This window comes from Heterodontus francisci, chromosome 29 (assembly GCF_036365525.1).
Source record: "Heterodontus francisci isolate sHetFra1 chromosome 29, sHetFra1.hap1, whole genome shotgun sequence".
Taxonomy (NCBI): domain Eukaryota; kingdom Metazoa; phylum Chordata; class Chondrichthyes; order Heterodontiformes; family Heterodontidae; genus Heterodontus; species Heterodontus francisci.
Genome location: NC_090399.1, coordinates 62,594,784 through 62,619,859, shown reverse-complemented (window position 1 = coordinate 62,619,859; position 25,076 = coordinate 62,594,784). Strand labels below are relative to the sequence as shown.

At 44.8% G+C, this 25,076-nt stretch overlaps 1 long non-coding RNA gene across 2 annotated transcripts in view; it reads left to right on the top strand.

The window, feature by feature from the left end:
* Positions 1 to 20,402, top strand: part of LOC137345654 (uncharacterized) — a 43,472-nt gene extending 23,070 nt beyond the window's left edge. The window contains exon 3 of one of the 2 annotated variants that reach the window (XR_010968596.1): positions 17,984 to 20,402. This is a non-coding gene — a long non-coding RNA (uncharacterized lncRNA). Of the gene's footprint in view, positions 1 to 13,412; positions 14,980 to 17,983 lie in introns of those variants that run through there. The other variant, XR_010968595.1, reaches the window with a different exon arrangement.
* The last annotated feature ends 4,674 nt before the right edge of the window (positions 20,403 to 25,076 follow it).

Here is a 25,076-nt window from a genome sequence, read left to right as displayed (position 1 = left end):
TCCACCTGTTTGGTCACCTTCTCAAAAAACTCAATAAGGTTTGTGAGGCACGACCTACCCTTCACAAAACCGTGCTGACTATCTCTAATGAACTTATTCTTTTCAAGATGATTATAAATCCTATCTCTTATAACCTTTTCCAACATTTTACCCACCACCGAAGTGAGGCTCACAGGTCTATAATTACCAGGGCTGTCTCTACTCCCCTTCTTGAACAAGGGGACAACATTTGCTATCCTCCAGTCTTCCGGCACTATTCCCGTCGACAATGACGACATAAAGATCAAGGACAAAGGCTCTGCAATCTCCTCCCTGGCTTCCCAGAGAATCCTAGGATAAATCCCATCTGGCCCAGGGGACTTATCTATTTTCACACTTTCCAAAATTGCTAACACCTCCTCCTTGTGAACCTCAATCCCATCTAGCCTAGTAGTCTGTATCTCAGTATTCTCCTCGACAACATTTTCTTTCTCTACTGTAAATACTGATGAAAAATATTCATTTAACGCTTCCCCTATCTGCTCTGATTCCACACACAACTTCCCACTACTATCCTTGATTGGCCCTAATCTAACTCTAGTCATTCTTTTATTCCTGATATAGCTATAGAAAGCCTTAGGGTTTTCCTTGATCCTATCCGCCAATGACTTCTCGTGTCCTCTCCTTGCTCTTCTTAGCTCTCCCTTTAGATCCTTCCTGGCTAGCTTGTAACTCTCAAGCGCCCTAACTGAGCCTTCACGTCTCATCCTAACATAAGCCTTCTTCTTCCTCTTGACAAGCGCTTAAACTTCTTTAGTAAACCACGGCTCCCTTGCTCGACAACTTCCTCCCTGCCTGACAGGTACATACTTATCAAGGACACGCAGTAGCTGCTCCCTGAATAAGCTCCACATTTCGATTGTGCCCATGCCCTGCAGTTTCCTTCCCCATCCGACGCATCCTAAATCTTGCCTAATCGCATCATAATTTCCTTTCCCCCAGCTATAATTCTTGCCCTGCGGTGTCCCTGCCCATCGCTAAGGTAAACCTAACCGAATTGTGATCACTATCACCAAAGTGCTCACCTACATCTCAATCTAACACCTGGCCTGGTTCATTACCCAGTACCAAATGCAATGTGGCATCGCCCCTGGTTGGCCTGTCTACACACTGTGTCAGAAAACCCTCCTGCACACACTGGGCAAAAACTGACCCATCTAAAGTACTCGAACTATAGTATTTCCAGTCAATATTTGGAAAGTTAAAGTCCCCCATAACAACTACCCTGTTACTCTCGCTCCTGTCGAGAATCATCTTCGCTATCCTTTCCTCTACATCTCTGGAACTATTCGGAGGTCTATAGAAAACTCCCAACAGGGTGACCTCTCCTCTCCTGTTTCTAACCTCGGCCCATACTACCTCAGTAGACGAGTCCTCAAACGTCCTTTCTGCCGCCGTAATACTCTCCTTGATTAACATTGCCACACCCCCCCCCTCTTTTGCCATCTTCTCTGTTCTTACTGAAACATCTAAATCCCGGAACCTACAACATCCATTCCTGTCCCTGCTCTACCCATGTCTCCAAAATGGCCACAACATTGAGATCCCAGGTACCAACCCACGCTGCAAGCTCACCCACCTTATTCCGGATGCTCCTGGCGTTGAAGTAGACACACTTTAAACCAAGTTCTTGCTTGCCAGTGCCCTCTTGCGTCCTTGTAACCTTATCCCTGACCTCACTACTCTCAACATCCTGTACACTGGAACTACAATTTAGGTTCCCATCCCCCTGCTGAATTAGTTTAAACCCCCCCCGAAGAGCACTAGCAAATCTTCCCCCCCAGGATATTGGTACCCCTCTGGTTCAGGTGAAGACCATCCTGTTTGTAGAGGTCCCACCTACCCCAGAAAGAACTCCAATTATCCAGGAAACCAAAACCCTCCCTGCTACACCATCCCTGCAGCCACGTGTTCAACTCCTCTCTCTCCCTATTCTTCGCTTCGCTAGCACGTGGCACGGGCAACAACCCAGAGATAACAACTCTGTTTGTTCTCGCTCTAAGCTTCCACCCTAGCTCCCTGAATTTCTGCCTTAAATCCCCATCTCTCTTCCTACCTATGTCATTGGTGCCTATGTGGACCACGACTTGGGGCTGCTCCCCCTCCTCCTTAAGGATCCCAAAAACACGATCCGAGACATCACGAACCCTGGCACCTGGGAGGAAACACACCAACCGTGAGTCTCTCTCGTTCCCACAGAACCTCCTATCTGTTCCCCTAACTATGGAGTCCCCAATGACTAATGCTCTGCTCCTCTTCCCCCTTCCCTTCTGAGCAACAGGGACAGACTCTGTGCCAGAGACCTGTACCCCATTGCTTACCCCTGGTAAGTCGTCCCCCCCAACAGAATCCAAAACGGTATACCTGTTGTTGAGGGAAACGGCCACAGGGGATCCTTGCACTGCCTGCTGGTTCCCTCTCCTTCCCCTGACGGTAACCCATCGACCTACTTCTTTTACCTGAGGTGTGACTACCTCCCTATAACTCCTCTCAATAACCCCCTCCGCCTCCCGAATGATCCGAAGTTCATCCAGCTCCAGCTGCAGTTCCCTAACGCGGTTCTCGAGGAGCTGGAGTTGGGTGCACTTCCCGCAGATGCAGTCCCTGCCGCTCATAATGGGATTAGCCAGCTCCCACATCATCCAGCTACAGCACAACACCTGCCCAGCCATCTCTACTTTAAGAGCTAAATACTTTGATACTTCTCTGCTGTGGTCTTTTTCAAATAACCAATTAATAGATAAGTCAAAAAAGTAAAAGAAGAAAGTAAATTTTTACCAATCACACGATACAGAAGAAATAAAATAAAAAGCTTACATTATCAACACACCAGAGTCCTTTTTTTTTGGTTAGAGGAGGAGGGCGGGTGGGAGACACTGCACGTGTAGTGTCTCGGGTTCAGCCACTGGCCAAATATATAGGTTTTGACTTACCCAGCAGTCCCCTGGTCCTCCGAAACAAAAGGGAATTAACTTTAACTTTAAACTGAAACTGACCTCCCAGCTGATAGTTCACTCTGCACTCTCCGCTTCTGAAAAAGCTACTGCAACCAAAAGGTTCCACTTTATTCGGCCCAGATTCATTCTCACCCCATTGAAGTTGGCTTTCCCCCAATTAAGTATTCTTACTCAAGATTGTTCTTTCTCCTTTTCCATAGCCAACCTAAACCTTATGATACCTGATCACTGTTCCCTAAATGTTCTCCAACTGATATTTGATCCACTGGGTCCACCTCACTCCCATGAACCAGGTCCAGCAGCGCCTCCCTTCCAGTTGCAGTGGAAACATACTGCTGTAGAAAATGTTCCTGAACACACTCTAGGAACTCTTACCCCTCTCTGCCCTTTACACTATTCATATACCATTCAATATTCAGATATTTACGTGCCCCATTACAATGATTCCATAATTCCTACACCTTCCTGTAATTTCATTGCAGATTTGTTCCTCTGCACCCTTTCCATTAGTTATTGGCCTATAGACGACACTGAGTAACTGCACCCTTTTTGTTCTTTAGCTTTAGCCAAATAGGTTCTGTCCTTGACCCTTCTGGGATATCCTCTCTCTCCAGCACTGTAATGCTCTCCTTACCTGCCACTCCTCGCCCTTTTCTTCCTTGCCTATCTTTAACACCCAGTCATGCAGAGCCAACCTAAACATGATACAATGATCACTGTCCCCTAAATGTTCTCCGACTGATATTTGATCCACTTGGCCCACCTCACTGCCATGAACCAGAGCCTCGCTTCTTGTTGGAGTGGAAGCATTCTGCCAGTCCTGCCCTTCATTCAGCCAGGTCTTTGTTAGAGCCACAACATCATATTTCCACATATCAAACTGCGCCAATAACTTACCGATCATATTAACGACACTCTGTGCATTGATCAGTGTGCACATTAACCCTGATTTAACTCCCTGACTCTGACCTCACCTAATATCCCCTGATACAGGAGTGTGAGACAGGGCTTAGAGGGACCTCCCCAGATACAGGAGGGTGAGAGGGTTTAATAGAAACCCCCGATACATGGACTGTAACCTGTGTCAGGAGTAGGACTGACTGTTGACATTAGTGGTGCTTTGTAGATGAGCTTATCGTGACAGCAACTCCCAGGTAACATAAGTTTAACAAACCCTGCCCTTTGTCAAACCTGAGAAAATATTTCAGATAAGAATCAAATGGCAACAGGTAACTGGGATTAATGTCACATGTAATGGTATCTCTGAGACAGAGTCAGTTCAATACCCTTATCTCACCTTGTCCTTCTTTAAACCTGAGCAGGAATTTCCCGTCGGTTCAGGTATGCAACAGAGAAATGGAGTGAATGTCATAGTTAATTGCAGGTTCAGTGAAGTTCAGAATTTCATACATCATCCAAAAAAACCCAGTCAGTTGTTCATCGGTTACTGTAAACAATACCAGGGAAATGTAAACAGAATTTTTAGAATACATGAGCTGATAGAGTCGTAGAGTCGTACAGCATAGAAACAGGCCCTTTGGCCCACCGCGTCCATGCCAACCATAATGCCTATCTATACTAATCTCACCTGCCTGCATTAATTCCATATCCCTCTATACCTTGCTCATTCAAGTACCTGTCCAGATGCCTCTAAAATGTTGCTACTGTTCCTGCCTCCACCATCTCCTCTGGCAGCTCATTCCAGATACCCACTATTCTTTGTGTGAAACATTTATCATTTTGATCCCCTTTAAACCTCCTCCCTCTCACCTTTAATCTATGCCCTCTAGTTTTAGTCAGCCCGACCATGGGAAACAGACTCTGGCTATCTAACCTATGTACGACTCTCATAATTTTATGTACCTCCAGAATGTCCCCTCTCAGATTCCTTCGCTCCAAGGAAAACAGACCCAGCCTTTCCAATCTCTCTTCATAACTCAAGCCCTCCATACCAGGCAACATCCTTGTGAATCTTTTCTGCACCCTCTCTCGCTTAATCACATCTTTCTTGTAATGCGGTGACCAGAACTGCACACAGCATTCCAAGTGCAGCCTAACCAACATTATGTACAACTGTAACATGACGTCCCAACTCTTGTACTCAATGCCTCAGCTGATGAAGGCAAGCATGTCATATGCCCTCTTCACCACCCTGTCTACCTGTCTTGCCACTTTTAGGGAACTATGTACTTGCACCCCAAGGTCTCTCTGCTCAACAACACTCCCCAGGGTGCCATTCACTGCATATGCCCTGCCCAGGTTTAACTTCCCAAAATGCATCACTTCACACTTGTCTGCATTAAATTCCATTTGCCAATCCCTTGCCCACTTTCCCAGTTGATCTATATCCTGCTGTAACCTCAGACAACCTTCTTCTCTGTCCACTATACCACCAATTTTGGTGTCATTTGCAAACTTAATAATCATGCCCCCTGCATTCACATCCAAGTCATTAATATATATGACAAACAACAGAGGGCCCAGCACCGATCCCTGCAGCACACCACTGGTCACCGGCCTCCAATCTGAAAAACAACCCTGCACTACCACCCTCTGCCTCCGATCACCAAGCCAATTTTGTATCCAATTTGCTAGCTCACCCTTGATCCCTGGTCGGCTGGAGCCGTCCGGTTCTTTCCACTTTCTGCTGTTCTGACAAAGATTGGAGAGAGCTGAAACATTTACAACATACAAATGTGGAACTGATTCCATCCATTGCAGAGAAACAGGATCTGTGAGTTATTTTGGAGAGGTGGGTGTTGGAGCACTGGAGAACTGTTTTGCTTGGACTGTTGGGGGAGGGAGGAGATGCCGGAATATCCAGGGGTGGGGCCCAAAGATTCTATAGGGAGCCCCTGTATTTTCTCTTGTGCTTTCCTCCATCTGGCACAATTGGAGCATCCTCCCCACCCCAACTGCGTGGCTCAGGACAACTGGAGCTACCTGGGTGAAGAAAGTCTTTGTCACAACAGCAGAAAGTGGAATGAACCGGATGGCTCCAGCCGACCGGGCAAAGAATTCCTCCCGCGCCGCCCCCCCCCCCCCCCCATCCCCGACCCACTGGAAGATTGAACTTTGTACTATTTCCAGTAAGGTGCTCCAACCACCTATTCAAGAGGAACATCCTTGCAGCCTTTCTCTCCCTTCCACGACTCAGCCATCTATTCTCTCCTTTTCCATTTCCTTTCCACCCCTATCTCCTCTACTCCCTGCGCCCCCCCCCATCAAATCCTTAAAGTTTAAAAAGGCTGCCATTTGCTTTGTTTCTAGAATAAAAGCAAAATACTGCGGATGCTGGAAATCTGAAACAAAAACAAGAAATGCTGGATTCACTCAGCAGGTCTGGCAGCATCTGTGGAAAGAGAAGCAGAGTTAACGTTTCGGGTCAGTGACTCTTCTTCGGAGTTCCGAAGAAGGGTCACTGACCCGAAACGTTAACTCTGCTTCTCTTTCCACAGATGCTGCCAGACCTGCTGAGTGAATCCAGCATTTCTTGTTTTTGCTTTGTTTCTAGGGTGGGTTTTGCTCTTCGACCCCAGGGCAAGCCCCTCTTGACTGGTATGGATGAGGATCCAACAGCAGATGAGTTGAGGCAGGGGTGGAGACCGTGACTGTTATAGAGGTGACAGTTGGCAGTCTTGGTGATGCAGAGGATGCAGGGTTAAAAATGCAGCTCTGGATTAAATAGGACGATGAGGTTGTGAACAGTCTGGTTCAGTTTCAGACAGTGACTGGGGAGAGGAATGTAATCAGTGGTTAGGGCCTGTACCGGTAGGTCACAGTGGGAACAGACAGTGATGTTTCCAGTGGTCCAATAACAATAGTCAGAATATTCCCGTGAAGGAACTGCCGATGGAACCCGGATCCCAGTGAGAGAGAGAACCATCTGGGCTGAACGGAAAGAGGTTTATAATAACATTGGAAACACATCCGGCGTGTCCTTACTGGTTTATCAGCTGAGTTCCTTCTCTGAAACAGTTGGAGACTGGCTTGGTTTTCATTCCCTACTTTCCTTTTCTCTCGAGCCCATTTCTGTTTCATCTGCATCCCTGCTATCTCTCCCTGGCATGTAAGAGTTACTAGACCCAAATTTATTCAGAGTTAGGGGGTCTGTGTATTAACTCATCATTGTCAGTCATTTCTGTGGCTTCTCTTACCCTTTAACTCTTTGTTCTTCAAGGTGGGTTCTTGTATTAACTGCGATACTATTTTTAATTTCTTGTCGCAACGTCACTTCTCTCAAATTTTCATGTGAGGGTTTAAGCTTGAAAGATCGGATCCAGCGATCGAATGTCATCTGTTTAATTCTTTGAATTTCAATGCAAGTCTATGCGGGTCTAATCCTGGTGTGTCTCAGTTTCTGTCATATAGGCTGCAGGTACTAACTCACACGCATTTAGAATTCTAATTTTAGTTTGTTGACGGTCAAAGGTGCTTTCTTCTGATAACAGAGAAAAAGCTTCACATGCCCTACCCACGAACTGACCTTGTTGAGAGGAGAGTCCAAAATTCTTTCGGCCAACTTAGCCTGGTAGCTATTTTTTGCAGCTGACATTAAATATGACTCAACCTTCTCATTAAAGTTTGACACTAGTTTTGAATGTCTCAGTACCTCATAGTCATTCCCTGAATTGGAGATAAGGTCTGAGTGCCTGGTGACATTTTCATTTTGGGTTTTCAGCCTCACTAACTCAAACTGTTTCGATGTGATGGGATTGTCTGCCTCATAATAATGATAAGTAGTTTTATATGTTTACAGCAACCGAGTTTGACCATTCAGCCCCTCGAGTCCATTCCCAATGTAATTACATGATGACTGTTCTGTACCTCAAATTGATTTACCACCTTTGATCCATATCCCTTGATAAACTAAGGAACAGGAGTAGGTCATTCAGCACCTCAAGCTTGGTCTGCCTTTCAATTAGTTGATGGTTGATTTGTAGATTAACTCCATCTAATCCACTTAGTTCCATATTCCTTCATTCCCTTCCTAACATCTATCACTTTTTGTCACTTTACAATTGACCCCCAGCCTCAACAGCCTATTGGGGGCGGAGAGGTTCTGATTTCCTCGACTTCTTGTCTAAAGAAGAGTTTCCTGACATTAATCCTTTTATCATCTTCAACACGTCAATGAGATCATTATTTAATCTTCTATACTCAAGGCAATACAAGCCGAATCTAAACAACCAGGACTCATAATTTAACCCTCTAAACCCTGGTACAATGCTGGTGAATCTGTACTGCATCCTCTTTAAAACCAAATTATCCTTCCAGAGGTGAGGTGTCCAGATCAGAACACAGTCCTCCAGATGTGATTTAACCAGAGCTTCACACAACTGTAACATAACTTCCACCATTTCTGTTCCAGCCCCATTGAGGTAAAGACTTCAATTCCATCAGCATTTTCAATAATTTTTGGACGGTCCAATGGTTGCTAATCATTTCCATACCTATCCCTTTAAATCTCTCTGTTCCTCCACAGATATTTGATCCACTTGGCCCACCTCACTGCCATGAACCAGAGCCTCGCTTCTTGTTGGAGTGGAAGCATTCTGCCAGTCCTGCCCTTCATTCAGCCAGGTCTTTGTTAGAGCCACAACATCATATTTCCACATATCAAACTGCGCCAATAACTTACCAATCATATTAACGACACTCTGTGCATTGATCAGTGTGCACATTAACCCTGATTTAACTCTATGTCTTTCTCCCTGACTCTGACCTCACCTAATGTCCCCAGATACAGGAGTGTGAGACAGGGCTTAGAGGGACCTCCCCAGATACAGGAGGGTGAGAAGGTTTAATAGAAACCCCCGATACATGGACTGTAACCTGTGTCAGGAGTCGGACTGACTGTTGACATTAGTGGTGCTTTGTAGATGAGCTTATCGTGACAGCAACTCCCAGGTAACATAAGTTTAACAAACCCTGCCCTTTGTCAAACCTGAGAAAATATTTCAGATAAGAATCAAATGGCAACAGGTAAATGGGATTAATGTCACATGTAATGGTATCTCTGAGACAGAGTCAGTTCAATACCCTTATCTCACCTTGTCCTTCTTTAAACCTGAGCAGGAATTTCCCGTCGGTTCAGGTATGCAACAGAGAAATGGAGTGAATGTCATGGTTAATTGCAGGTTCAGTGAAGTTCAGAATTTCATACATCATCCAAAAAAACCCCGTCAGTTGTTCTTCGGTTACTGTAAACAATACCAGGGAAATGTAAACAGAATTTTTAGAATACATGAGCTGATAGAGTCATAGAGTCGTACAGCATAGAAACAGGCCCTTCGGCCCACCGCGTCCATGCCAACCATAATGCCTATCTATACTAATCCCACCTGCCTGCATTAATTCCATATCCCTCTATACCTTGCTCATTCAAGTACCTGTCCAGATGCCTCTAAAATGTTGCTATTGTTCCTGCCTCCACCATCTCCTCTGGCAGCTCATTCCAGATACCCACTATTCTTTGTGTGAAACATTTATCATTTTGATCCCCTTTAAACCTCCTCCCTCTCACCTTTAATCTATGCCCTCTAGTTTTAGTCAGCCCGACCATGGGAAACAGTCTCTGGCTATCTAACTTATGTACGCCTCTCATAATTTTATGTACCTCCAGAATGTCCCCTCTCAGATTCCTTCGCTCCAAGGAAAACAGACCCAGCCTTTCCAGTCTCTCTTTATAACTCAAGCCCTCCATACCAGGCAACATCCTTGTGAATCTTTTCTGCACCCTCTCTCGCTTAATCACATCTTTCTTGTAATGCGGTGACCAGAACTGCACACAGCATTCCAAGTGCAGCCTAACCAACATTATGTACAACTGTAACATGACGTCCCAACTCTTGTACTCAATGCCTTGGCTGATGAAGGCAAGCATGTCATATGCCCTCTTCACCACCCTGTCTACCTGTCTTGCCACTTTTAGGGAACTATGTACTTGCACCCCAAGGTCTCTCTGCTCAACAACACTCCCCAGGGTGCCATTCACTGCATATGCCCTGCCCAGGTTTAACTTCCCAAAATGCATCACTTCGCACTTGTCTGCATTAAATTCCATTTGCCAATCCCTTGCCCACTTTCCCAGTTGATCTATATCCTGCTGTAACCTCAGACAACCTTCTTCACTGTCCACTATACCACCAATTTTGGTGTCATTTGCAAACTTACTAATCATGCCCCCTGCATTCACATCCAAGTCATTAATATATATGACAAACAACAGAGGGCCCAGCACCGATCCCTGCAGCACACCACTGGTCACCGGCCTCCAATCTGAAAAACAACCCTGCACTACCACCCTCTGCCTCCTATCACCAAGCCAATTTTGTATCCAATTTGCCAGCTCACCCTTGATCCCTGGTCGGCTGGAGCCGTCCGGTTCTTTCCACTTTCTGCTGTTCTGACAAAGATTGGAGAGAGCTGAAACATTTACAACATACAAATGTGGAACTGATTCCATCCATTGCAGAGAAACAGGATCTGTGAGTTATTTTGGAGAGGTGGGTGTTGGAGCACTGGAGAACTGTTTTGCTTGGACTGTTGGGGGAGGGAGGAGATGCCGGAATATCCAGGAGTGGGGCACAAAGATTCTGTATGGAGCCCCTGTATTTTCTCTTGTGCTTTCCTCCATCTGGCACAATTGGAGCACCCTCCCCACCCCAACTGCGTGGCTCAGGACAGCTGGAGCCACCTGGGTGAAGAAAGTCTTTGTCACAACAGCAGAAAGTGGAAAGAACCGGACGGCTCCAGCCGACCGGGCAAAGAATTCCTCCACCGTCCCCCCCACCCCCCCCCCACCCCACTGGAAGATTGAACTTTGTACTATTTCCAGTAAGGTGCTCAAACAACCTATTCAAGAGGAACATCCTTGCAGCCTTTCTCTCCCTTCCACGACTCAGCCACCTATTCTCTCCTTTTCCATTTCCTTTCCACCCCTATCTCCTCTACTCCCTGCCGCCCCCCCCGCCCCCATCAAATCCTTAAAGTTTAAAAAGGCTGCCATTTGCTTTGTTTCTAGGGTGGGTTTTGCTCTTCGACCCCAAGGCAAGCCCCTCTTTACTGGTATGGATGAGGGTCCAACAGCAGATGAGTTGAGGCAGGGGTGGAGACAGGCACTGTTATAGAGGTGACAGTTGGCAGTCTTGGTGATGCAGGGTTAAAAATGCAGCTCTGGATTAAATAGGACGATGAGGTTGTGAACAGTCTGGTTCAGTTTCAGACAGTGACTGGGGAGAGGAATGTAATCAGTGGTTAGGGCCTGTACCGGTAGGTCACAGTGGGAACAGACAGTGATGTTTCCAGTGGTCCAATAACAATAGTCAGAATATTCCCGTGAAGGAACTGCCGATGGAACCCGGACCCCAGTGAGAGAGAGAACCATCTGGGCTGAACGGAAAGAGGTTTATAATAACATTGGAAACACATCCGGCGTGTCCTTACTGGTTTATCAGCTGAGTTCCTTCTCTGAAACAGTTGGAGACTGGTTTGGTTTTCATTCCCTACTTTCCTTTTCTCTCGAGCCCATTTCTGTTTCATCTGCATCCACATTTATTCAGAGTTAGGGGGTCTGTGTATTAACTCATCATTGTCAGTCAATTCTGTGGCTTCTCTTACCCTTTAACTCTTTGTTCTTCAAGGTGGGTTCTTGTATTAACTGCGATACTATTTTTAATTTCTTGCAGCAACGTCACTTCTCTCAAATTTTCACGTGAGGGTTTAAGCTTGAAAGATCGTATCCAGCGATCGAATGTCATCTGTTTAATTCTTTGAATTTCAATGCAAGTCTATGCGGGTCTAATCCTGGTGTGTCTCAGTTTCTGTCATATAGGCTGCAGGTACTAACTCACACGCATTTAGAATTCTAATTTTAGTTTATTGACGGTCAAAGGAGCTTCTGATAACAGAGAAAAAGCTTCAGATGCCCTACCCACGAACTGACCTTGTTAAGAGGAGAGTCCAAAATTCTTTCGGCCAACTTAGCCTGGTAGCTATTTTTTGCAGCTGACATTAAATATGACTCAACCTTCTCATTAAAGTTTGACACTAGTCTTGAATGTCTCAGTACCTCATAGTCATTCCCTGAATTGGAGAGAAGGTCTGAGTGCCTGGTGACATTTTCATTTTGGGTTTTCAGCCTCACTAACTCAAACTGTTTTGATGTGATGGGATTGTCTGCCTCATAATAATGATAAGTAGTTGTATATGTTCACAGCAACAGAGTTAGGCCATTCAGCCCCTCGAGTCCATTCCCAATGTAATTACATGATGACTGTTCTGGACCTCAAATTGATTTACCACCTTTGATCCATATCCCTTGATAAACTAAGGAACAGGAGTAGGTCATTCAGCACCTCAAGCTTGGTCTGCCTTTCAATTAGTTGATGGTTGATTTGTAGAATAACTCCATCTAATCCACTTAGTTCCATATTCCTTCATTCCCTTCCTAACATCTATCACTTTTTGTAACTTTACAATTGACCCCCAGCCTCAACAGCCGATTGGGGGGCGGAGAGGTTCTGATTTCCTCGACTTCTTGTGTAATGAAGAGTTTCCTGACATTAATCCTTTTATCATCTTAAACACATCAATGAGATCATTATTTAATCTTCTATACTCAAGGCAATACAAGCCTAATCTATACAACCAGGCCTCATAATTTAACCCTCTAAACCCTGGTACAATGCTGGTGAATCTGTACTGCATCCTCTTTAAAACCAAATTATCCTTCCAGAGGTGAGGTGTCCAGATCAGAACACAGTCCTCCAGATGTGATTTAACCAGAGCTTCACACAACTGTAACATAACTTCCACCATTTCTGTTCCAGCCCCATTGAGGTAAAGACTTCAATTCCATCAGCATTTTCAATAATTTTTGGACGGTCCAATGGTTGCTAATCATTTCCATACCTATCCCTTTAAATCTCTCTGTTCCTCCACAATTCCCAGATTCTAACCATTTGGAAAATACCCTGATTTATCTTTGAGGTTAAAAATTATTGACCTCAAACTACCCCACATTTTACACCAGCTGCTGTAGTTTGATCCTCTCACTGAATCTATCAATGTCCCTGGGTTGTAACTGTGTGGAAACCTGAGTACACTGTGAGTCAGACAGGGCTGTTCTCTCTCCCCGGTCTTGTTTGTTTGCTGCATTGAACCCTTTGCTGAGTCTATTAGGAAGGATGTGAGCAGAAGAGGGGTGACAATCCCAGGCAGTGGAGGTACTCAGGTTAAAACCTCCCTGTGCATAGATGACATCGCCATCTTCTGCTCGGATCCGCTGTCTGTGCGCAGACTGATGAGCATCTGCGATCAGTTCGAACTGGCCTCAGGAGCCAAAGTTAACCACGTCAAGAGCGAGGCCATGTTCTTTGGGAACTGGGCTGACCGATCCTTTGTCCCCTTCAGCGTCAGGTCAGACTACCTGAAGTTGCTGATGAACTGGTTCGCAAAGGCCAGGACGTGCACCAAAACCTGGGAGGAGCGAGTAGCCGGGGTACAACACAAGCTGAGCATGTGGGAGCAGCGATCTCTCTCCATTGTGGGTAAGAACGTGGTCATCGGGTGCGAGGCGCTCACGTTGTTGCTATACGTGGCACAGGTCTGACCCATACCCCGCTAGCGGGAAAAATGTACCCAACGTCGCCCTCATCCTGATAACTACCTTTGTGTGCGGCTGCATCAAGTTGTGTGTTGAACTCCAGTACGCAAACTCCAAGTGTCACTATGTGCTGAGGTTCTCTCTGTGCCCGGTGTTGCGAAGGATGGGCCTGGTCACATTGCCGCAGAACGCTCCATCCAGTTGGACTGTGCCGAACCACCTATCTGTCGTGGAACAGTTTCTGCACAGAAACACTTTTGACCACCGGTCCATCAGGCAGTGGTCTGCACGGAATGTTCTCAAGGCCCTACGGGAAAAGGAGATGGTAGATTCTGTCGGATAGTTCCTTGAGCAGACCACCAAAGTCATTTGGCGGAATGCCTCATCACCAGAACTTTCAAACAAGCACCAAGATGTAGCTTGGCTGGTGGTGAGAAGAGCCCTCCCAGTCAGATCCTTCCTGCACGCCCGAAGTCTCACCCCCTCCGCACAATGACCTCGCAGTGGCTGTGGTGGGGAAGAGACGGTTGCCCACCTCCTTCTGGAATGTGTCTTTGCAAAGCAGGTGTGGAAAGAGGTTTTGTCGAGGTTCATCCCAAGCAGCTCTAACAGGAGTCTGTGCTCCACGGCTGTTCTCAGAGACGCACACCGAGATAAACATAAACTGCTGCTGGAGGACTATCAATTCGGTGAAAGAGGCCCTTTGGTCTGCCCGAAACTTGCTGGACTACCAGCGCCAAGAGTTGTCCACGACCAAATGGTGCAGACTGGCACATTCCAAGGTCCAGGACTACATGCTGAGGGACGTACTAAAGCTTGGGCAGCCGCAGCAAAGGCTCAATGGGGAAAGACCTCAGTGTAAGGTCCCCCCACCAAGCAGAACGGAGGGGCTGGATCCATGGAAAACCCCTTGAACTGTCTCGGGAAAATTTTCGTTTGCTGTAAAATGTATATGGCACGAGAAATGAAATGGAAGTGTTGTGAGCCAATTCATGATTGCATTGAAGGAAACTGACCTCCTTTGCACTGTCTGTAATTTTTGACTTGGTGCTGTTTGGAACTGTTTTGTCATGATTTTTTTTTACAGATTTTTATGAATAAAGTATATTTTGAGAATAAAATAAAAGAAACCTGAGTACACTGTGCACAGGGGAAATGGAATTTTTTTTCTCATACCAACAGAGTTTATGTTGCCCATTCAGCCTGTTCCACTCAATTCGGTTCAGGCTGGTTTGTACATTAACTCCATCTACACCTCTCCTTGGTTCCATATTCCTTAATATCCATTCAAACATAAATCTCTCAATCCAGTTTATTAAATTATCAATTGACATTTCAATGTAGCAACTGGGCCTGGGGTGTTGGGTAAACTGTCGGCAGGAGTTAAAGGGACAGTATTTGCCTGGAAAGTGGAGGTGACATTGTTCACACAGTATTCCAAATGTGGTCTCACCAAGCCCTTGTATAATTGCAGCAAGACATCCTTGCTCCTGTACTCAAATCCTCTCGCCAACATACTGTTTGCCTTCTGAAATGCCTGCTGCACCTGCATGCTTATTTTCAGCGACTGGTGCACAAGGACACCCAGGTCTCACTGCACCCTCCCATTTCCCAATCTATCGCCGTTCAGATAATAATCTGCCTTTATGTTGTTGCCAACAATGTGGATAACCTCACATTTATCTACATTATACTGCATCTGCCATGTATTTGCCCACTCAGTCAATCTGTTCAAATCACACTGGAGCTTCTCTGCATCCTCCTCACAGCTCACACTCCCCCAGCTTTGTGTCATCTGCAAACTTGGATATATTACATTTAATTCCCTCATCTATATCATTAATATATATTGTGAATATAGTTATGGATCTTGTGTTTGGAATCATGTTCGAGGAAATGTATATTTGTATGGTGCATTGGAGAGATGGTCGAAGACGGTGTCTCCTGTAACAATAGAAGAATTGGCTTTGCTATGAGACAGGATTGTTTAATTTCAATTAAGACAGGCTCAGGGTCACAATAATTGATAGACTTGTAGGCCTCACGATGGAAATGTAAGTAAAGGTGTTCGGAGACTATTCATGACTGGAATGTTGATGGGGATAGCAAACATTCCCCATTGTGGGAAAATGACATTGGCCATCAAGCTATCTTCAGAGATAATGTATGGGAGGTGCAGTCATAACTGATCAATCGAAAGCGATAAGGTGGAATGTAACCTTACATGGAATTAAGGAACCTTCGGTGGCAGCACAAATGGAAGGTTCTGAGAGACATCGGGGAGAAGTCTGCAGTCAACAGAACACCTCAAGAGAGAAGACTGCACTACAGCAGCTCAGGAAGCAAGAATCAAGGATGCTCTTCACTCTGCGTTAGAGAGTAAGTTGGGGAAACAGCGAGCATTTGTGTCTGCTGTCACCCTATATGATCCAGAATATACTGATTCCTCAGAGGTAGAGTGGGGTACATTCGGGGAGAAAGCCTCCAAGTACCACTCGGGTGAAGACTAGCGGGTCCAGGACCTCCCCACTCCACACACCCCCCCCCTCCCACCCCCGCCGATCTTCCTGTTAATGTGGTGATGGAGACTCGTGTTTTAAATCAAGCGGGACAGCAGACTGGAACTAATTCCTGACCCCGGTTCCTGAGTCCCAATGATTTACAAACCTGCATCCATGAGTTACACATTATTAAAATGGGGACTCATTGGGAATTGAGAATTTCAGAACCTGAAAGTAGATTGTACATGAGGGAGAATGGACAGAAGGAAAATAAATTACGATAGCCCACTGTAAAGGTGAGGACGGTGTGTGAGCAACCAGATTGGCGTGAAAAGTATTTCAACTTGAAACCTTCACTGGAGTTCATATCCAGCTCAGATCCTGTGTCGAGGGAAATTTAAAGAGAGAGTAACTCCTCTCTGTGTGATTCCCTTGTGTGTGTGCTCAGTGTTCTGTGTCACTGGAATTGTAGACTAATTAACCCTCTTTGGTCTAGTCTTGTATGTTGTTTGAAGATTGTTGGTTGTTTAATCTGTGTTCTGTATACACTTGGATCAAAGTTGATTTGAAGAGAAGGATGAGTTCAGTTCTGATGAAATGAAGGAGAATGGAATATGAGTTTGTGGTGTTCTGTCTCTTCAAGAATCTGACTGGAAGCACTGAATAACAGGCTGCAAAAACTTTGCTGGGTGATTTTCTTTTGGGACTAAGAATGTTGAAGGTTTCCTTTTGTTGTTTGTGGAATTAACTCTTTCTTTACTTTTCTATTTACAGGCATTTGTAAAGGTACCTGAAAAAAGAAGACAAGTTTAATTTAATTTCCTCTTTTCCCTTTTAAATAAAAAGCACGTGCTTATTCTGTTCTGTTTTAGTTAATCATTAGTTCTCAGTTATTAAAGTTGAAAAGACCCAGAGTGGCTGCAGTGTGTGTGAGAGGAAGCTTCCTAATTTGTGAATAAAAGACCCTTTTTCCAGTTTTTGTGTGTGTGTCATCTTCACTGTTCTGTGCAGAGAACTTAAACCTGTTTAACCTGTTTTGGTGGTCTTAAGTGGAAGTTGTTTGAAGTTGTCTGTTTAATGTGTGTCTGCATTTGTAATATTTAGTTTTTATCCCTGGGACACACAATCCTGCAATAGTAGAATTGTCACTTTGAGTTAAATATGAGAATTGTAAGCACAGTCTAAAGGGATGTGGAATTAATAAAGTAAACCTTTCTAAGTGATGAAATTGGAATTTCATTGGTTGCCACAGTGACATTCTAGTGACAATGATAAAACATGTGGGAATTTTTTTCTGGAGACTAAATCACACATGTAAGAGTGGGACAGTTTTAAGGTTTGATTGTGTAAATTGGAATTTGGGATGTTTGAGATGATTGTTCAGTCACCTGGGTTGGAATTAGTTCCGAAGAAGGGTCACTGACCCGAAACGTTAACTCTGCTTCTCTTTCCACAGATGCTGCCAGACCTGCTGAGTGAATCCAGCATTTCTTGTTTTTGTTTTGGAATTAGTCTTGGGTTTTTAAGAAAGCTAAGGAGTTTTGGAAACAATTGGGAGTTTAATTGAAAATGCTTTAACCCATTTGAGTGTGTGTACGTGACTTAATGGAACATATTTGCTCTTTTTTCAAAGAAAAGGAGGTGATCTAATGTGAGAACTTTTGTCCCGCCCCCTTTTCAAATTAGCAGTGACAGTTAACCCTTTCAGCTCGCAGCTTAGCTCACTACAAAACTTTTAGTTCATTGAAGATTTATATACAGTACATTAGGCATTATGACATTTTAAACTGATGAATTAACAAATACAATTAGACATGTTAACCCATTGGACTCCTGACCAGAGACAAATGGATTCTTTGTGCTTTTTTTAAAAACAGAAACAAGAACAATAAGGAATCCAGAAGTTTTGAAAATCTTTCAAGACAAAGTGCTTGAAAACAAGAGATGTGAAGGTCACCTCTAAACACCTGCAAACACTTTTATCTGATGGAAAAGCACCATTTAAAAGCACCAAGCCTGGGGATAATTATTTCTAAAATTGGAATTGATAACACAAATTGATGAGTTGTTATTCCAAGCACTCAGAAGGGAAGTTCACTTGAAGTTTAAGGAGATAAACAAAATTTTACTTCAAAACAAAATGGTAATGCCTGGGGCAACTACATGTCTGCCTGCCAGTATATTATTGTGAAGTAAGATGTTGTGTCAGTGGGAACTGCCGCGACAGTGAGATAATGATTAAGGGTCTGTTTGATTCTTCAGTTAAAAACGTTCTGGGTAATGGACATTAAAGTTTCTCCAGGGCGCAAAAATGAAATAGAATTGTAATTAATGAGAATTGGGAATAAAATCTGGTTGCTGCAAGATCTAAGCAAGGAATTTTGGGGACAAAAATTGACAGAATAAGAACTCAAACTGTTAAATTAATGTGCATAATTTCCAGGAAGTTCAGAACTTTCGAGTAAGAGTTAGGAGAGTGCAGTTATGAATTGTAAATTGATAGCTTTCTCTTGGAGATTTGTATCTTGCCTATGTTTTTTTTTAAGAGAACTGAATTTGACATTCTGGCCACTGCCCAACGCATTGGGACCATGCAGGGGGAGATGAGCAAGGTCTCGAAACACTTCCCTCACCCCCTCCCCTTTTTGATCTTTTGTTAAGATCACTGGCGAGTCAGGAATGTGTGACATGATATTGGGACACTGGTGGAAATGTGATGTGTTATGCACAAAGTAACTAACATGCAGATGCATGGTGAAATGCACTGAAGAATGGGTCTCAGACATGTTCACCAACTTAACAACAGTACAACACGGAATGGTTAATGTGGTCAGTCGAGTGAAACATGTTTTAAATTATCAAGGCATTGATTAATATTCCATAGTAACTGACTTTAAAACAATTAGAATAGAATTAAACACACTGGAAATGGACAGAGGGAGCAAGATGAAAGTTCAGAGAGAGACAGTTGAAGGGCGAGGAATGATTCAAAAGATGGATATGATAAAGGGAGAGCTGGAGAATCTTTCAAGTCCATGCCTGATCTGTTACTTGAAACAAAAGTACTGAGAACAGGACAATCATTTAGAATTAACAAGCTTCAGCAAAAGAATAAAGAATTGATCTTGGGAATCTTGAATTACTGCAACAGTTGTTAAGGAATAGATAATAATGAGGAATCACATTGTTAGATACAAAAATCCACTTAATTATATCTCCCTAGTCAATGAAACCACCTGGGTTGCCCCTGACTTGTCTGGGGGTCTCCAGTCAGATGATGCCTTTGTTTGCCCAAATGATATTGTAGAAAACTCTGCTCCAGCATGTGGATTAACCTGGAACAAAGACCCCCTCAACTGTACAATGGAAATAGTGAGTGGAGAGAAGTTCCCCAATCACTCTGTCTACCAAGGTGAGGGAAGGTATTGTGTTGTTACTACCCACACAGAGTATACATATGACAGTTTAATGTGTCAAATAAATAAGGGAGAATATTGCTTTAGTCCCTCTCTCAGGGCTCAGATAGTAAACAAGGTCCGATTCAGTATAAGGAATCATCAGCAAATATATATCACTGTTAAAGATGATCTCAAGGAGCAGTTATATCAATATGACAGTAGATTTGTTTATGGCATTCCCCCTTTTCCTGAACATCTGACTGAGCTATTGCAAAGACTCAATACATCCAACAAACACTTTTATGTCCTGCAACAATAAAATGAGGAAATTGATAAGGAAATCCCTGAGATAGGGGATGACAGCCACTGGTGTGACATGGGGCTAAACATTGAAATACCCCCTTGGATCAGGATTATTTCCCATGTCTTTGTAATCGTTCAATAGGTGATAATTTGATTTTGGTGTGTGCGTTAAGACAAATCATGGGGATGATAAAGAAAATGAGAATTAGACAGGAGACCATGAAAGAATATGCCCCACTTAAGGGTAATGTATGAGGGATCAATGCCATCTGGTATTTTACCCTCACGGTGGGCACTGTAGGAACTAAGGGGTTAACTGCCATGTTTAATCTGTTGGATGAATCTGTGCGAGTTGTGGCCTGATACAATTCACATGAGGTGCTATGTTTTAAAGTAGAATAATTTGAAATGATATTGTGGTTATGTTCAGGAATAGTTATACTTTGTATATGTATCAATGTATTATATTAGAATTAAGTTCTGGACCTTGTGTTTAGAATCATGTTCTGTGAAATGTATATTTGTACGCTGTATTGGAGAGATGGTGGAAGACGGTTTAACTGTAACAACAATAACAGAAGTGACTTTGCTATGAGACAGGATGTTTTGATAAGTACCTTACTACATTTCAATTAAGACAGGCTCAGGGTCACAATAATTGATAGACTTGTAGGCCTCACGATGGAAATGTAAGTAAAGGTGTTCGGAGACTATTCATGACTGGAATGTTGATGGGGATAGCAAACATTCCCCATTGTGTGACAATGACTTAGGCCATCAAGTTATCTTCAGAGACAATGTCTGAAAGGTGAGGTCATAACTGATCAATCAAAAGGGTGCAGGTGGAATGTAACCTAATATGGATGAAGGAACCGTCAGAGGATCAGGGTGCAGGTATGAATGAAAGGTGCTGAGAGACATCAGTACACAAAGATTTGAGAAGAGACCATCCTGCAGTCAACAGAACACCTCAAGAGAGAAGACTTCACCACAGCAGCTCAGGAAGCCAAACTGAAGGCACTCTGCTGTTTAACGACTGCCATTGGTTTAGAATTGCTTGCAAATCCTTGCTGTGCTCAATGAACTCACTATCTTGATTTAAGAATACCAGAGACAGTAACTTGTGGGTTAAAAGCGAGTCAACGTCCCACACAAAAATCATACAGAGGCCCCTCTAATGCTTCTGTTACCCTCCTGTAATATCAGGAAACTTTGCATCAAACACAGTGGCACAGTGGTTAGCACCGCTGCCTCACAGCTCTAGTGACCCGGGTTCAATTCTGGATACTGCCTGTGGAGTTTGCAAGTTCTCCCTGTGTTTGCGTGGGTTTCCTCCGGGTGCTCCGGTTTCCTCCCACATGCCAAAGACTTGCAGGTTGATAGGTAAATTGGCCATGAGCAATTGCCCCTAGTATAGGTACGTGGTAGGGAAATATAGGGGGATGTGGTAGGAATATGGGATTAGTGTAGGATTAGTATAAACGGATGGTTGATGGTCGGCACAGACTCGGTGGGCTGAAGGGCCTGTTTCAGTGCTGCATCTGTAAACTAAACACAAAGTAATTGTTGGCACTGTCAGTTTTCCATTAGGTGTCATTGTCCGTGGATTTATATTCGGAATGTGTTAGTGTCTGTCTCTATCATAAAACATAAAGAGACCAGGAGAGAGAGCGAAAGTTCACTCAGCAAGCGGGAAAAAGCAAGAGCAGAGCCGGGGCATAAAGTGACCGGGAGAGACCGGGAGAGTTCACTCGGAGAGCAGGGAACAGCGATAGTGAAGCCGTAGCATAAAAAGAGTGGGTGAGAGAGTGAGAGTTTGAAAACAATGTGACCAGTGACGTCACAGGAAAGCTGCCTTCTCCAGCTTCCAACCTCAGCCCTGCAACCTTGGACAGCCCGCTTCTACCTCCTTCCTAAAATCCACAAACAGGACTGTGCCGGCAGACACATTGTTTCAGGCTTTTCCTGCCCCACTGAATTTATTTCTTCCTATCTTGTCTCTATCTTTTCTCCCCTGGTCCAGTCTCTTCCCACCTTCATTCCATGACATTTCTGACACCCTATGTCATTTTGACAATTTCCAGTTTCCTGGACCCAACCGTCTCCTCTTCACTATGGACGTCCAATCTCTCTGCACCTCCATCGCCCACCGGTATGATTTGAGGGCACTCTGCTTCTTCCTTGAACAGAGGCCCAACCAGTCCCCATCCATCACCAACCTCTTCCGCCTGGCTGCACTTGTTCTCACATTGAACAACTTCTCCTTCAACTCTACTCACTCCCTTCAAGTAAAAGGTGTTGCTGTGAGTACCCACATGGGTCCTAGTTATGCCTGTCTTTTTGTGGGATATGTCGAACATTCCTTCTTCCAGTCCTACTCAGGCCCCCTCCCCCAACTCGTTTTCCGGTACATTGATGACTGTGTCGGTGCTGTTTCCTGCTCCCACCCTGAACTGGAAAACTTTATCAACTTTGCTTCTAATTTCCACCCTTCTCACCACCTTTACATGGTCCATCTCCAACCCTTCCCTTTCCTTCCTCGACTTCTCTGTCTCCATCTCTGAGGATAGGCTGTCCAGTAATATTCATTAAAAGCCCACTGACTCCCACAGCTCCCTGGACGAGGTAAGCATTCCATTCTCCCAGTTTCTCCGTATCCGACACCTCTAATGATGCAACCTTCCACGACAGCGCTTCTGATATGTCTTCCTTTTTCCTCAACCGAGGATTCCCCCCCCACACCCCCACTGTGGTTGACAGGGCCCTAAACCATGTCCAGCCCATTTCCCGCACCTCAACCCTCACCCCTTCCCTTCCCTCCCAGAACTGTGACAGGGTTCCTCTTGTCCTCACTTTCCACCCCATCTGCCTCCACATCCAAAGGATCATCCTCCGCCATTTCTGCCACATCCAGTGTGATGCCACTACCAAAGGCATCTTCCCCTCCTCTCTCCTGTCAGCATTCCAAAGGGATCATTCCCTCCACGACACCCTGGGCCACTCCTCCATTACCTCTGACACCTCATCCCCCTCGAACGACACCTTCCCCTGCAATCGCAGGAGGTGTAATACCTGCCCATTTATCTCCTCTCTCCTCATTATCCAAGGCCCCAAACACTCCTTTCAGGTGATGCAGCGATTTACTTGTACTTCTTTCAATGTAGTATACTGTATTCACTGCTCACAATGTGCTCTCCTCTACATTGGGGAGACCAAACGCAGACTGGGTGACCACTTTGCAGAACACCTCTGCTCAGTCCGCAAGTAGGACCCTGAGCTTCCGGTTGCTGGCCATTTCAACACACACCCCTGCTCTCATGCTCCCATCTCTGTCCTGGGATTGCTGCAGTGTTCCAGTGAACATCAACGCAAGCTCCAGGAACAGCATCTTATTTACCGATTAGGCACACTACAGACTGCCGGACTGAACATTGAGTTCAGTAATTTCAGAGCATGACGGGCCCCCTTTTTACTTTTATTTTTCGTTATTTTTTACTTTTTTTTCTTTTTTGAGTTTATTTTAATTTAGTTTTTTCAGTTTGTTTCTACTGTGCCTACACACTTTATTTTCATGTTTGTGCCTTTGGCTGTTCAGTTTTCAGTCAATTAACACCCTATCTGTACTAATGCTTTGTCTTTCTGCACATCATGAACATATTGTTTGCCTTTGCTGCATAACCTTCTGGTCAGCTATTCTGTGACCTTGTCCTATCAACACCTCTTTTGTTATCTCTTGCCCCACCCCCACTTTACTTGCTTAAAATCTTTCATATTTCTTATATCTGCCAGTTCTGATGAAAGGTCACTGACCTGAAATGTTAACTCTGCTTCTCTCTCCACAGATGCTGAGTATTTCCAGCATTTCTTGTTTTTATTTCAGATTTCCAGCATCTGCAGTATTTTGCTTTTATTCTCCTTAAACCTTATTCAATGCAGGAGACTTTTCTCTCTTGGTGTTCATCTGTCTTCAATGGTTTATGAAGCTGGTGAGAGCAGACAGGCGAAAGGTGTTCTCAGTCCTGGAGAAAACAGCCTTCTGAGTTCAAAATCCCTGTTGGAAGGTCAAATTCAAAAACTCAAATAGTCATGTGACCAAACTGGTCCGACCACATCTGTTTGTGTATTCGGCCATCTTAGAAACATAGAGAATAGGAGCAGGAGCAGGCCATTCGGCCCTTTGGGTTTGCTCCGAAATTCAAAAAACATCATGGCTGATGGTCTAATTCAGTACCCCATTCCCACTTTCTCCCCATGTCCCTTGATCCCTTTGCCTTTAAGAGATATATCTATCTTCTTCTTGAATATATTTAATGACATGGTCTCCACTGCCTTCTGAGGTAGAGAATTCCACAGGTTCACCACCCTCTGAGTGAAGAAATTTCTCCTCCTCTCAGTTCTAAATGGCATACCTCAAAGGTGTAACCCAGACTGTGACCCCTGGTTATGGACTGCTCAGCCATTGGCTCATATTGTTTTCAAACTCTGGCGCGGCTGGACTCTCGGAAGGCAAGTGATCTATGCCGCGATCGTCGGGCTAAATTTATCGGCTCCTTGCTCCGATGTTCTTCCCACAGCTCCACTTCTGTCTGCTGCTCTGCTGGAAGGTAAGGGGAGCGGGGAACACTGAGTGGGGAACACTGGGCGGGGAGTTGGGAACACTGGGTGGAGAGTGGGCAACACTGAGTTGGGAACACTGAGCAGGAAGTGGGGAACGCTGAGTGGGGAGTAGGGAACACTGAGCAAGAAGTGGGGAACACTGAACAGGGAGTGGGAACACTGAGCAGGGAACACTGAGTGGGGAACACTGAGTGGGGAACACTGAGCGGGGAGTGGGGAATGCTGAGTCGGGAACACTGGGCGGGGAGTGGGGAACACTGAATGGGGACAGGGGAACGATGAGTGGGGAGTGGGGAACACTGAGTGGGGAGTGGGGAACGCTGAGCAGGGAACACTGAGTGGGGAGTGGGGAACACTGAGTGGGGCGTGGGGAGCGGGGAGTAAATTTTGTCCATAATTTTGTATTGTCACACGTGTGTGTGCGACATTGTCCATAGCAACACCCTTTATTTGGAGGAGGTGTGTGGAGGTGAAGGAGAAGTTGTTCAATGTGAGAACAAATTCAGTCAGATTGAAGAGGCTGGTGGTGGATGGGGACTGGTTGGGCCTTAGTTCATGGAAGAAGTTGAGAGCCCTCAGACCGTCTTAGTGCCAGATGGAGGTGTAGAGACATTGCATGTCCATGGTGAAAATGAGACAGTTAGCTGCAGGA